The sequence below is a fragment of the Sarcophilus harrisii genome, chromosome 3 (assembly GCF_902635505.1).
Source record: "Sarcophilus harrisii chromosome 3, mSarHar1.11, whole genome shotgun sequence".
Classification (NCBI taxonomy): domain Eukaryota; kingdom Metazoa; phylum Chordata; class Mammalia; order Dasyuromorphia; family Dasyuridae; genus Sarcophilus; species Sarcophilus harrisii.
In genome coordinates, this window is record NC_045428.1 from 191,593,268 (window position 1) to 191,606,196 (window position 12,929).

A 12,929-nucleotide genomic window follows, 5' to 3' on the forward strand; every position below is an offset into this window, starting at 1 on the left:
AACTATGGCATTCACCTTCAAGTTTTCCTTTTATTCATGGTCCTACTACAGTCATCATTCTGGAGGAGTTGAAGGTTCACAAGCTAACAATTCAAACATTATGAGTAGCCACATGGTAAATAAATAGGATAACCATTCACACATTGCCAGAAACCCTGTAGTCATAGGGAAAACTAGCTCATCTTCCCAGAAACTGATGGACAAACTAATAGACTCTTTATCACTCTCATGATCTATTTAGGACTATCCTCCTTGAATATCCAACCTTCTTTTGGTCAATCTTTGTTTAAAACAAAACAAAACAAAAAACAGGTTTACCTCTGCCACAAACTACATGAAACTGTTTCTCCTTTGAAATATTACTAAAACAGAGACTTTACCCATTTTCTCTAGGAGACATTGCCCTTAAGCTTTAATCACCAGTACAAATCAGTTCTGCCCCACTTCTCTCCACTCTGTGCCTTCCTAGGATCCAACACACATAACATTCACTAAACAAATATCCTTTATTAAATGGCTAATAAGGATTTGCTTCAAAAGAATTATGAGTTCAACAGTGTGGTTGCTTCCAAGAATAAGTCAGAAAGGAACCTCTCCATACTTTAGGAGACAATTTTATGGTAAATGGTGATGTCTTTCTTGACTTGAACTAACTTGGTTTTCTGATAACATTGTCAGGCTCATACTTGAAACCTTCCAGCATGATAAGATCTGTTGTGCTTGTGCCTTCCTTGCAGCCATCCAAGCTTATTTCTGTACCTCAGTGATACATAAAATGTTGTTTTTCAATTGTTTCATATCCAACTCTTTGTGACCCTATCTGGGGTTTTCTTGACAAAGATACTGGAGTGATTTGATGTATTCCCTAGTTCATTTTACAGATGAGAAAACTGAGGCAAATAGAATAAAGGGACTTGCCTACGGTCACACAGCTACCAGGCCCAGTGCTCTATCCACTGTACCATCTAGTTGTTAGCCCATAAAATAGTGGATATTTTAGAGGAGATGAAACTATAACTTATGATCACGTCTGAATATTTTATACAGAGAGTAATAATAATAATAGCATTTATGTAGCACCTACTATGTGCCATGTACTGTATTAAGAGTTTTACAAATATGATATCATTTGATTCCTGTTGAGCTCCCATCATGATCTTTAATTTATAGGCAAATGAGATGTTCAGCACAACCTGAGGCCTTATGATCTTAAATTCTCCATGATAACTCATACCTTCAATCTCCAGGCTGTGAAAATGGGCTGAAACCCAAAAAATAAGTATAAAAAATAGATCTTGAAAAGGGGAGAGAAATTATGTGTCAATGTGGCAAAGAAAAATCAGTTGAATATTAACAAAAAGGAAACATATACAATTATAATCTACTAGAAAAGATTCAACTTGAATATATGGTCCAAACTCTTCCAGTAACTCACTTATACTCACTAACACTTTCACATTATCTCTCTTTTTCTTCCTCTATAAAATGAGGAGGTTTTACAAAACAACCTTGAAGGTCTTGCTCTAACATTTTATAGTTTTGTGATCTATTTCCTCTTATCTAGTGCTACATGGCCAATGGCACTAAAAGATTGCTAAATGCAGAGAACAGTCATTGTTTTCAGTCATAACTAAGTCAGAAGTATTATGTCTGCTTTTATGTCCCTTTTTCTAACTCACCACCAGATCAGAAACCTGTCTCTCTCTCTCTTTTTTTTAATAAATATTGAAATTTATGAGAGCATTCTATCTCCTTAACAAGCTACTCAGGGAGCATTGAGATCAGCAAAGGAGGTACATAAGTATATTGGTAGATCAAAGAAAAAAAATGTTTACTATATCCTCACTGAGCAAAGGGAATAAACATACAAAGAATTTCTTAACCAATGAATACTTTTTGTCAAATAACCGTCTCTTTTATGCTCTTAAAAATTAATTAAATAGATCTACAGATAGAGTGGAAACAAATCACTGCAAATACCTAGCATATTAATGGAGCAGTTCTTCATAAAAAAAAAAAATGGATAAACAAAAGGCAGCTGTCAGCTTGTCTTTCTAGAGCATATTTGAGAAATGCATAATATCATTCTATCACCTATAACAAAACACTGCAAAAGAAATGTGCACGTATTCTTGAAACTGGTCAATTGTCAGAAAGCTCAGACTGAACAGTTTACAATTCCATCTAGCCGGCATAACCCTTTTTTTTTTTTTTTTTTTTTTTTTTTTTTTTTTTTTTTTTTTTACACAATAGCTTTTTTATTTTTAAAATACATGTAAAGAGTTTTCAATATTCACCACTGTAAAACTTTATGTTTCAAATTTATCTCCCTCCCTTCCTGTTATGGCCAGAACTCTGAACTTGAAACAAAGGATTCTTACAAGGTGCTAAGTCAGTGGAATTGATAGACAATAGTTATCTAATTTAGCATGGTTCAGTATGATTTATTTAATCTTACAAGGAGATGTTATGGGCCAGAACTTGAAACAAGGTACTAAGTGTATTGAGTGTAAGTGTAAGAATTGAGGAGGCAGTGGCTAAATATACTTTAGCATTAATTTAATCCTACAACAAATAATGGTTTCCTAATGATATAATGATTGGTGTATACTCAGTGTGGAGCATTTAAGGGAGAAGCTCTCAGGGTCAAAAAAAGAACAAGCTCACTAGAAGCTCTTAGAGGCTGAGAAAGACTTATTCCATTGTCCACCTTTGTGATTGGAAATCCATAGCAAGGGCATGTTTAGAACCTGGACAAAACTTGTTGTGGCTTTTGGAGTATAGTGAATTATGCAGAATGCAAGCCCAACACAATAAGAAAAGTGGAATTAGTACTCCAACACCTTTAACCAATTAGCAGGTGAAGGTCATAATGAAGACAATTCAGCACAGACTAATTACCCCATAGCAGCTTATGAACAAATTGCTACTGCTGCAATAAAAGCTTGGGGCACTCTCCTAGGGAAAGATGGAGGGGAAGCCTTCACAAAAATAGCACAAGGTCCCTTTTGCTGCTTTTGTAGGACGTTTGCAGACAGCTGTCACAAGAACTATTGGAGAAAATGCAGCTATAAGAAATATGACAAGACAACTGGCTAAGGAAAATTCTAATGGAGTTTGCAGAAGAATTACATGGGGATTACACAAAGATGCTCCTTTAGAGAAGATCATAAGACGCTGTGCCACAGTGGGCACAAATACATATTATACCAGACTACAATAAACATGGGAAGACAGGATCCCTCTTGCCAAAGGACTTCTACAGAAACTCATCAATGCTTTAATAGGACATCTGAGAGCTCAATGTAGGCAAAGAAATAAAGTGAGAGGACAAGGTGAGAAAACAAGATCCCAAACCCCATGTATAAAATGCAACTGAGGTTTCCACTGGGCCTCAGAATGTAGATTGACCCAGGGAAATGAGAGGCAGGGCCCAGTTCCAAAATATCGAACAAAAGACAGGTGAGACATGATAGCAGCCAAGAAATAAACCTTTAGAAGTTCAGGGCTCTGATGTGATCAAGTAGCCAAAAAGCAATCACATGGAAGAAAGGGATTACATAAGCAATAAGCCAAAACAGATGGGAGAAAGGGATTACAATTGGAGAGAATTTAGGCTTTTTTAACCCAACAGAAGGGCAGTGTCCAGTGTGAGCAATTCTAATATAATTGACAGGTGATAAGGAGAAATCTAGAAAGTGGTAAATAGAAGGGACTAGATAGATTAACTGCTTGGGAGAAAGGATTTGTTTGTATCTCTACAGATGGAGAAGAAATCAGATGGGTGCCAACAAGCACCTGGAGAGAGACAGAAAAAGAGAAAAACCTCAAAACAAAGGAGAAGACTTAAAAAACATCTGACACTGAAAGAGCATGGCTGATAATGAAACAGTTAAAGAACTATAAAAACAGCAGGAATCATTGGATTTCCTGAGATGAAAAATTGTTGATAAGACTGTTTCAGAACTTCAAAATCAGCAGGAATCACTGGACAATAGATTCCTTTTGGACTATTTCTAGGACTTGTATAATTTCCACATTCATGTTATTTGTTATATCACTACTAGCCTGTATTACTATATGTTTATGTAATGTATGTAATTATGTGTAATACCTCCCATATTGATGGATTTATATATACTTGTTTTAAGAGTGAGACCCTTCAGAAACCCACTAATCTGATTTGATTTCCCATTTCCTTTGGTGTTTTCATCTCCCTTCCTGAGACGTCAGGGAGGTGATCACCTCCTTTTATGGTGTTTTAACCACTTTTTTGAGCAGTCAGGGAAGGCATGATCACCTCCTTTTTTGGGGTTCTCACATCCCTGAGAAGTCAGGGAGGTCATGACCACCTATATTCTAAAACAAAAGAAAGTGGGAGATGTTATAGGACAAAACTCTGAACTTGAAACAAAGGATTCTTATAAGGTACTAAGTCAGTGGAATTGATAGAGACAATAGTTATCTAATTTAGCATGGTTCACTATGAATGATTTAATCCTACAACAAGATGTTATGGGCCAGAACTTGAAACAAGATAGTAAGTCGAATTGAGGAAACAATGGTTAAATCTAGTTTAGCATTGATTTAATCCTACAACAAATAATGGCTTCTTAGTGATAAAATGATTGGTGTATACTCAGTGTGGGGCATATAAGCAAGAAGTTCTCAGGGCCAGGACAAGCACAAGAGGCTCTTGGAGGCTGAAATAGATTCATTCCATCGTCCACCTTTGTAGTGGCTACAGGCCACCAAAACCTTTGGAGTCAGAGATTCAGAAGCCAGAGGAGGCAGATGGGAGCTCAAGCTTTTGGAACTAAGGAGAGAGAGAGGCCTCCAGAAAAACTAGCCGAGCCCCAAGTGAAGGAGACAAGACTTTGAAGGAGACAATAAAGGATTTGGACTTTAACCCCTGGCTGCATTTGTGATGATTACTGAACTAAAACAAAGGCTGCCTCCAGAGACCCCCAAGAAAACCTCAACAGAGAATATTACATTTTAGAAAAGAATATTACACCTTACCTAAACAGCCCTCTCCCAGTCAGCAAATAATCCAATATATGTTAAATATTTGCAGTTCTTCTATACATATTTACACATTTATCATGGTGCACAAAAAAAAAAAAATAAGATCAAAAAGAAAAAAAATGAGAAAGAAAATAAAAGCAAACAAACAACAACAAAAAAGGTGAAAATACTATGTTGTGATTCACATTCACTCACCACTGTTATCTTTCTGGATGCATTACAAGTCTAATGAAATTGTCATGAATCACCTCATTATTGAGAAGAGCCACTTCAAGAGCCACTTTCACCAGAATTGATCATCACATAATAGCTGTGTACAATGTTCTCTTGGCTTTACTTACTTCACTTACCATCACTTCATAAAAATCTCTCCAGGTCTTTCTGAAATCATCCTGCTGATCATTTCTTACAGAACAATAATATTTCAAAAGATTCATATATCCTAACTTACTCAGCCATTTCCTAAGTAATGGACATCCACTCAGTTTCCAGTTCTTTGCCACTACAAAAAGGGATGCTATAAACATTTTTGCACATGGAGACTTTTTCCCTTTTTTATGATCTCTTTGAGAGATAGACCAATAGAAACACTGCTGGATCAAAGGGTATGCACTGTTTGATAGCACTTTGGGCATAGTTCCAAACTAGAATTCCAAAATCGTTAGATCAGTTCACAACTCCACCAACAATGTATTAGTATTCCAGTTTTCCCACATCTCCCCCAACATTTATCATTATTTTTTCCTGTCATCTTAAACCTATCTGAGAAGCATGTAGTGGTACCTTGGAGTTGTCTTACTTTGCATTTCTCTAATCAATAGTGATTTAGAGTATTTTTTCATATGACTCGAAATGGCTTAAATTTCTTCATTTAAAAATTGTCTGTTCCAAAATAACTGTATGGACATGTATACATATATTGTACTTAACATATACTTTAACATATTTAACATATATTGGTCTACCTACCATCTGGGGAAGGGGGTGGGGGGAAGTAGGGGAAAAATTTGAACAAAAGGTTTTGCAATTGTCAATACTGAAAAATTACCCATGCATATATCTTGTAAATAAAAAGCTATAGCTGAAAAATTATCCATGCATATATCTTGTAAATAAAAAGCTTTAATAAAAAATAATAAAAATTATCTGTTCAAATTAACCTTTGATAAATTGGAAAATTGCTTGTATTCTTACTTGAATTTGAATCAATTCTCTATATATTTTAGAAATGAGATCTTTATCAGAACCCTCGGATATAAAAATCTTTTGCCAGTTTTCTGCTTCCCTTCTAATCTTGGCTGCACTGGCTTTGTACAAAACTTTTTAATTCAATAAAATCAAAATTATCCATTTTGTATTTCATAATGTTCTCTAGTTTTTCTTTGGCCATAAATTCTTTCTTTCTTCGTAGATATGAAAGGCAGACTATTCCTTATTTTCCTAATTTGCTTATAGTATCACCCTTTATGTTTAAATCATGAACCCATTTCGACCTTGTCTTGGTGTTAGGTGTTGGTCAATGCTTAGTCTCTGACATACTATTTTCCAATTTTTCCAGAAATTTTTTGTTAAATAGTGAGTTCTTATCCCAGAAGCTGGAGTCTTTGGGTTTACCAAACACTAGAGTACTATAATCATTGACTTGTGAACGAACCTGTTCCACTGATCAACCATTCTAATCTCTTAGCCAGTACCAAATGGTTTTGATGGACATTTCTTACAGGAAGAACAATTTAAATGAATCTTGTTTAATATATACCAAAAGATGGAGGTGACAAATGACTTTAAAGACTCAAGTAAATCATTTTGGGAATCTCAGTTTTTCTTCATTCACACTCTTTGAAGTCTAATAATAAACATACTTGCTGACAAGTCATAATTCTTTTATATACTATGACTTTCATGCTACTTAAAGCCTGCAGCTAAATGATAACATTATATCCCCTCATTTTTAGTTTTAAAAAATATTGATGAAATAATATCATATAAGCCTGGAGATACTGCAATTCCCATTCCCAAATATTTGTGGACAATCAATAATTTAAAATTTATTACGGATATAACTGCCTTCAAAAGTGACTAAAACTTCCCAAAGAAATTCTAAAACTATTTAACTTTATTAAATAAAACCATTTGTTTAAACAGAGTTTAAAAAACTGAAAGGGATGAGGCATAGCTATGATTTTCATGGTATTATCCATCCAGCCAGCATATCAACTGCTTTAGAATTTCCTTCCCATTGCCATTGAAAGATTAACTTACTCATTTAGCGTCATTCAGAGAGAATGTGTCAAAAATGACACTTGAACCCAGGTCTTCTTCAATCTAAGGTTGATTCTTTGCCACTATCACACATTGTCACTTCCTAATTTACTTAAGGAAAATTCTATTTCCCAGATTCTATTCGTGATACACCCTTATACTAGATTGCTAGATTCATATATTTTGAATGCAGAAATGCTCTGTTGAGCTGGAGACTTGATTCAGTGATAGCTACTTAAAGAAGTCAATTATGATATGTGGGTGAACAGGTCCTAATATAAAAAGAGGGTTAAAGTGAATTAACAGACAAGAGGACTGACTTTAGAAGTCTCTACAGGAACCTTTCCCTCCAAACTCATCTCACTTGATTACTAAGATGATGATAATTATTTTACAACTAATTTTTTTCAGTTATCTAAAATATCCATAGTCAATTTTTTGATGCATACCCCATTAGCAAAATTTTTTGAGAATGCACCCCTAGCATTTTATTTTAAAATTGTGTTAAATATTCATCATTACACTAATAATTACATACATTATTGGGGAATGGCTAAACAATTTATGGAATATGATTATGATAGAATATTATTATGCTATAAGAAATGACAAAGCAGGATGATTTCAGAAAAAAATCTTGGAAAAACGTACAAAATGAAGCAAGCAGAACTAGGAGAACATAGTATACAGTAACAACAATAATATAAGATGAAGAACTGTGCAGGATTTAACTATTTTCAGCAATATAATTATCCAAGATAATAACAAAGGATTCATGACAAAGCATGCTATCTGCATCCTGGGAAAGAACTGATACTGTCTAAATATAAAATGATACATGCTATTTTTTTTCTTTCTCTCATTATTTCTTTCTTTCTTGTATAAAATGATTAATATGAAAATGTTTGCATATGTAAATAAAATGATTGCACATGTAAAAATTTATAAATAAATGACTTAAATATATAAATTATATTGGATTGTTTGTCACCTCAGGGAGGAGCAAGGTAAAGATGGAATTTTGGAATGCAAACTTTGAAAAATGTTTAAAAATTGATTTAACATGTAATTGGGGGAAATATAATATTGTATATGTATAAAAACAGAAAACAAAGTTAATGTAAAAACAAAAAAAGGTAAGAGGAGATGTACACAATACATGCTATATTTCTATTTACAAAATCAATTTCATATTGTGAAATTGGAAAAAAAATTTTCCACAAAAAAGTAAAACTATAATAAGATAAAACAGAATAATATTTGCTCATTGATTCAAAAGGGAATTAATGGAATTTATTGTGTTAAGAGAGTGGTACACTGCAAGTAAATCACTTTGGAAGCTATATAGAAAAAAAGATTGGGTAGGAGAAAAACTTGAGTAAGGGATACTTATTAGATATCCATTGCAATAAAGAAGGCAAGATATTATAAAAGCTTGATTTAGCATGATAGCTATGTGAGTAGAGAAAAAGAGATGGATATGAAAAGTGAAGCTAGAAATAACATGATTTGCCAACTGACTGGATGTATGGGGTCAAGGAAAATGCATTCATAGACGAGACCAAGGTTGCATACCTGAGTGACTAAAAAGTTGAGAGTACCCTCAAGAGAAAAAGAGACTTTTGAAAGAGGGATAAGTTTTAAGGGAGAGATAATGAGTTTATGAGTTTACATTAAATTTGATATGATTATGAAACATCTAGTCTGGAATGTCTAGTAGGTAGATGGTACAATTTGAGTGTGGTTCCAGATGACAAAGTATAAATCAAAGACATGGAGAGTTTAATTAAGTCAAACCCAGTTAACTGAGAAGAAATAATTATTCTAAGGCAGGGAGTCAGGTGTGATGGAAACAGATCCTCTATTGGCCCCAGATAGAATTGTGTGTACCAAAACAGTTAAGTCTGGATAGTTTTAAAAGTGTTCATATTAGAGTCAGACAGAACCAGGCATTGTGAAGAAGGCCAGCAATGTATATCAAGATTTAAGGATTGATGATTCTAAGGGAGGAAGTGAATCTGGAAAATGACTGGCTAGTTGGTATTAGTTACCAAATCTGATGCCCATTTCTTAGTCTTCATTAATCTAAAAAAAACTATAGTTCATACATTGATATGATGACTCAGGATATTTAAGCATCCCTTATGACTTCTGGGAGACTACATCTGAGTTTAGGATGTTGAAAATATAGATTTACAAGTCATCTACATAGAGATGATCATTAAATCCATAGACCTGATGAAGTCACCAAGTGAGAGAATATATAGAAAGAATGCTCAGGACACAAGTTTGGGACTATAGAGGATTATACCCAAAAGAAAATTGATAAGGCACAGACATATAAGAAGAGAACTAAAAGACTACACACTGGGACAACTCAGAGAATGAAGGAAACAGAGTAATGTATAATGAGACAGGAAAGATAGATTTGGGGCCAGGTCATGTAAGTTTTTAAAGTCTAAATAGGAAAATTCATGTTTTATTTTAGAAGCAGGAGGGAATTTTTGAGGCTCATTTACAGAACTAGGCAAATGACAACTCATACCCCTAGATGATAACATTTTTATAGGATTTTAAGGTTTGCAAAGTGATACACACACACACACACACACACACACAATCCTAATAGTCCTATAAAGTAGGTGTTATGATTATCCTTATTTTTCAGATGGGGAAACAGACTGAAAGAGGCTCATTGGCTTGTTTATAGTCACACAGTTATTAAGAATCTGAGACATGATTTAAACTTAGGTCTTTTTGACTTAAAGCATAGTTTCCCTACTCACTATGACACATAGTTTCATCTCAATAAGAAGTAAGAAGAGCCTAAAGGTAGCAGTTATCTGAGCAGTGAAAAGAGGACAAATGAAAGAGATGTAGTGGTGGTTCAAATCAAGATCTGATACCAAACTAGATATATAGAGTAAGGGAGAGTTAGGAGTTGAAGATAATTCCAAAGTGGTGAACATAAAATATTGGATAAATGATAATGATACCATCAACAAAAATAGAGAAATTTGGAAGGTGAAGATAGCGAGTTCAGTTGTGTACATGCTGAGCTTGAGATATCTCACAGAAATAGTGTTTGATATGTCCAATAGGAAACTGGTAATGATATGATGATTAGAAAGCAAAGGAAATGGAAAAAGAACAGGGTAAGTGAACCAGGAGAGAGGGATAGAGAGACAGACAGACAGAAAGATAGAGAGACAGAGACAGAGAGACAGAGGAGAGAGACAGAGAAAGAAGAGGAGGATGAGGAGGAAGAAGAGGAGGAAAAAGAGAAGGAGGAGAAAGAGGAGAAGGAGGAGGAAGAGGAGGAGGAAGAAAAGGAAGAGGAGAAAGGAGGAGGAGGAAGAAGAGGAAGAGGATAAGAAAGAGAAAGGAAGGAAGGAAGGAGGAAAGGAGAAAAGAAGGAAGGAAGGAGGGAGGTGAAAGAGAGAGAGGGAGGGAGGGAAGGAGGAAGGGAAGACAGGAGGGAGGGAGGACAGAGAAAGGAAAAAAGGGAGGGAGGGAGGGAGAGAGGAGGAAAAGAAAAATATGGGATAATAATTTCAATTTAGAGGCATAGATATAGTAGATAGATGAATAACTAAAAAAAATATAAGTAAGTAACTAGAACAGGCATCTGGGACTCTGTCCCATATAATGACTTTTGAGTCCAGAGTTCCTTGCCTCTTGGTCTTCCGCAGTCTGTGCTATCTCAGCCCAGGGCACTGTTTCTTTTATTTTTTTTTCTCAATTGTATTTTATTTTTCCAAATATATGTAAGAATGGTTTTCAATATTTATTTTTGTATGACTTTGTGTTCCAAATCTTTCTCCTTCATTATAAGCCCTCTCCCCAATATAGCAAGCAATCTGATACAGGTTAAATATGTGCAATCCTTTTTAACATATTTCCATATTTGACATGTTATACAAGAAAAATCATACCAAAAAGGGGAAAAAAAATCACAAGAAAGAAAAAAATCAAACAAAACAATAACAGAAAGGCAAGCATATTATGGATTCACAGTTCTCTATAGTTTTCTCTCTGAATGAAAATGGTATTTTCTAGCCCATCTATGAGAATTGTCTTAAATCACTGCATTGTTGAGAAGAGCCATGACCATCACAGTTGATGATCACATAATCTTACTGTTACTGTGTACATTGGTTCTCCAACGTACTCTCCCTAGAGTTCCATCACTATAAGGACCCTCTTCTGGGGTCTGTGCTTGCCTTAATAGGTCTTTTTCCTCAATTCATTTCTACTCCTTGAGAGGGAGGAAGGAGAGAGGGAAAAAAGGAGGGAAGGAGGGAGGAGGAAAAGAAAAATATGGGATAATAATTTCAATTTAGAGGCATAGATAGGTGGATAGATGAATAATTTTTAAAAGTTTATTAGAAATTAGTTGATCAACATTCCACAAGAAAATTCACTTCTATGAGATACTGCTCCTTCTCCTAGTTCAATATCTTTCACATTCAACCTTTTCACTGATAGAAACCAGGGTCTTCGTTTTGACCTCTATATTGGGAACAATATCCTAAGGCCCTTTATTTACCACACACATCTGTCTAGTTGTGCTTTTTTTTCTATAAAAACTATCCCTGAGATTTAATTCAAAGAACAAAATACTCAGATCATTAATCCTAGATTTTTGACTGCAAAAGAAACAGGTCATGAATCACCCTACCTTTCCTAAGCATGTGGCTGATCAGAAGCAGGATTGTTATCAGTAAACTTCACTTAATTTTGTCAAAATTACTTTCTCAGAACACTGGGAAATGAGTGTGGACCACAACATAGCTTTTACACTCTTTCTGTTTTTCTTTTTTTTTTTCTTCCCACGTTATTTTTACCTTTCTAAATCTGATTTTTCTTGGGCAACAAGAGAACTATATAAGTATGTACATATATATGTTTAACATGTTTAACATGTATGAGACTGCTTGCCATCTAGGAGAGAAGAGGGTGGAGGGAAGGAGGGAAAATCTGGAAGAGAAGTGTTTGTAAGGGTCAATGTTGAAAAATTACCCATGCATATGTTCTGTCAATAAAAAGCTATAATAATAATAATAATAAAATACTTTCTCACTGAATATCCTTCATTATTTAAGGCTAAGTAAACTTACTTTTGTTAACTACTAAATATTCCACATTTTTTTCATTTCATTATAATATTAATCCTGTTGAAGTACTAGAATGGCCTGCTTAGGCCTGGCCTGCTACTATGCCTTTTTCTCCCACTTCCTTCCCCCAATGAAGCCCTGTTTTTGGAGGTCTATTCCAGCTGAATCTGGCTCAGAATCCCTAATTACAGCTGAGTATAAAAGATTAATGAAATTTTCTTGAATTTAAATAAATCTTAACGATTCTTTCCTCTACATAGAACTTTTACAAACATTACAAAATAATGCTGAATTTTTCTGAGCAGTTAGTAATATGACACTTGATATATTGCAAACTACTTTCAAATAGCCTATGAAATATGATGGTATGTCCCACTTATTAGATTTGGAAATGAAGATTTCTGCCAGCTTGCCTAAACAATGTGGTAAAACAAACAAACAAACCAAAAAAAAAAAAAAAAAACAATAGGATAATATAAAACCTTGACTTTTTATGACACCTTTCTTTTCTGAAATACTGGT

General features: G+C 34.5%; 1 protein-coding gene across 5 annotated transcripts in view; it reads right to left on the bottom strand.

Annotated features, from left to right (window-relative positions):
• The window catches only part of NSUN3 (NOP2/Sun RNA methyltransferase 3), a 351,925-nt gene that overhangs the window by 139,612 nt on the left and 199,384 nt on the right, over positions 1-12,929 (bottom strand). The gene's annotated exons all lie outside the window — the stretch shown is intronic.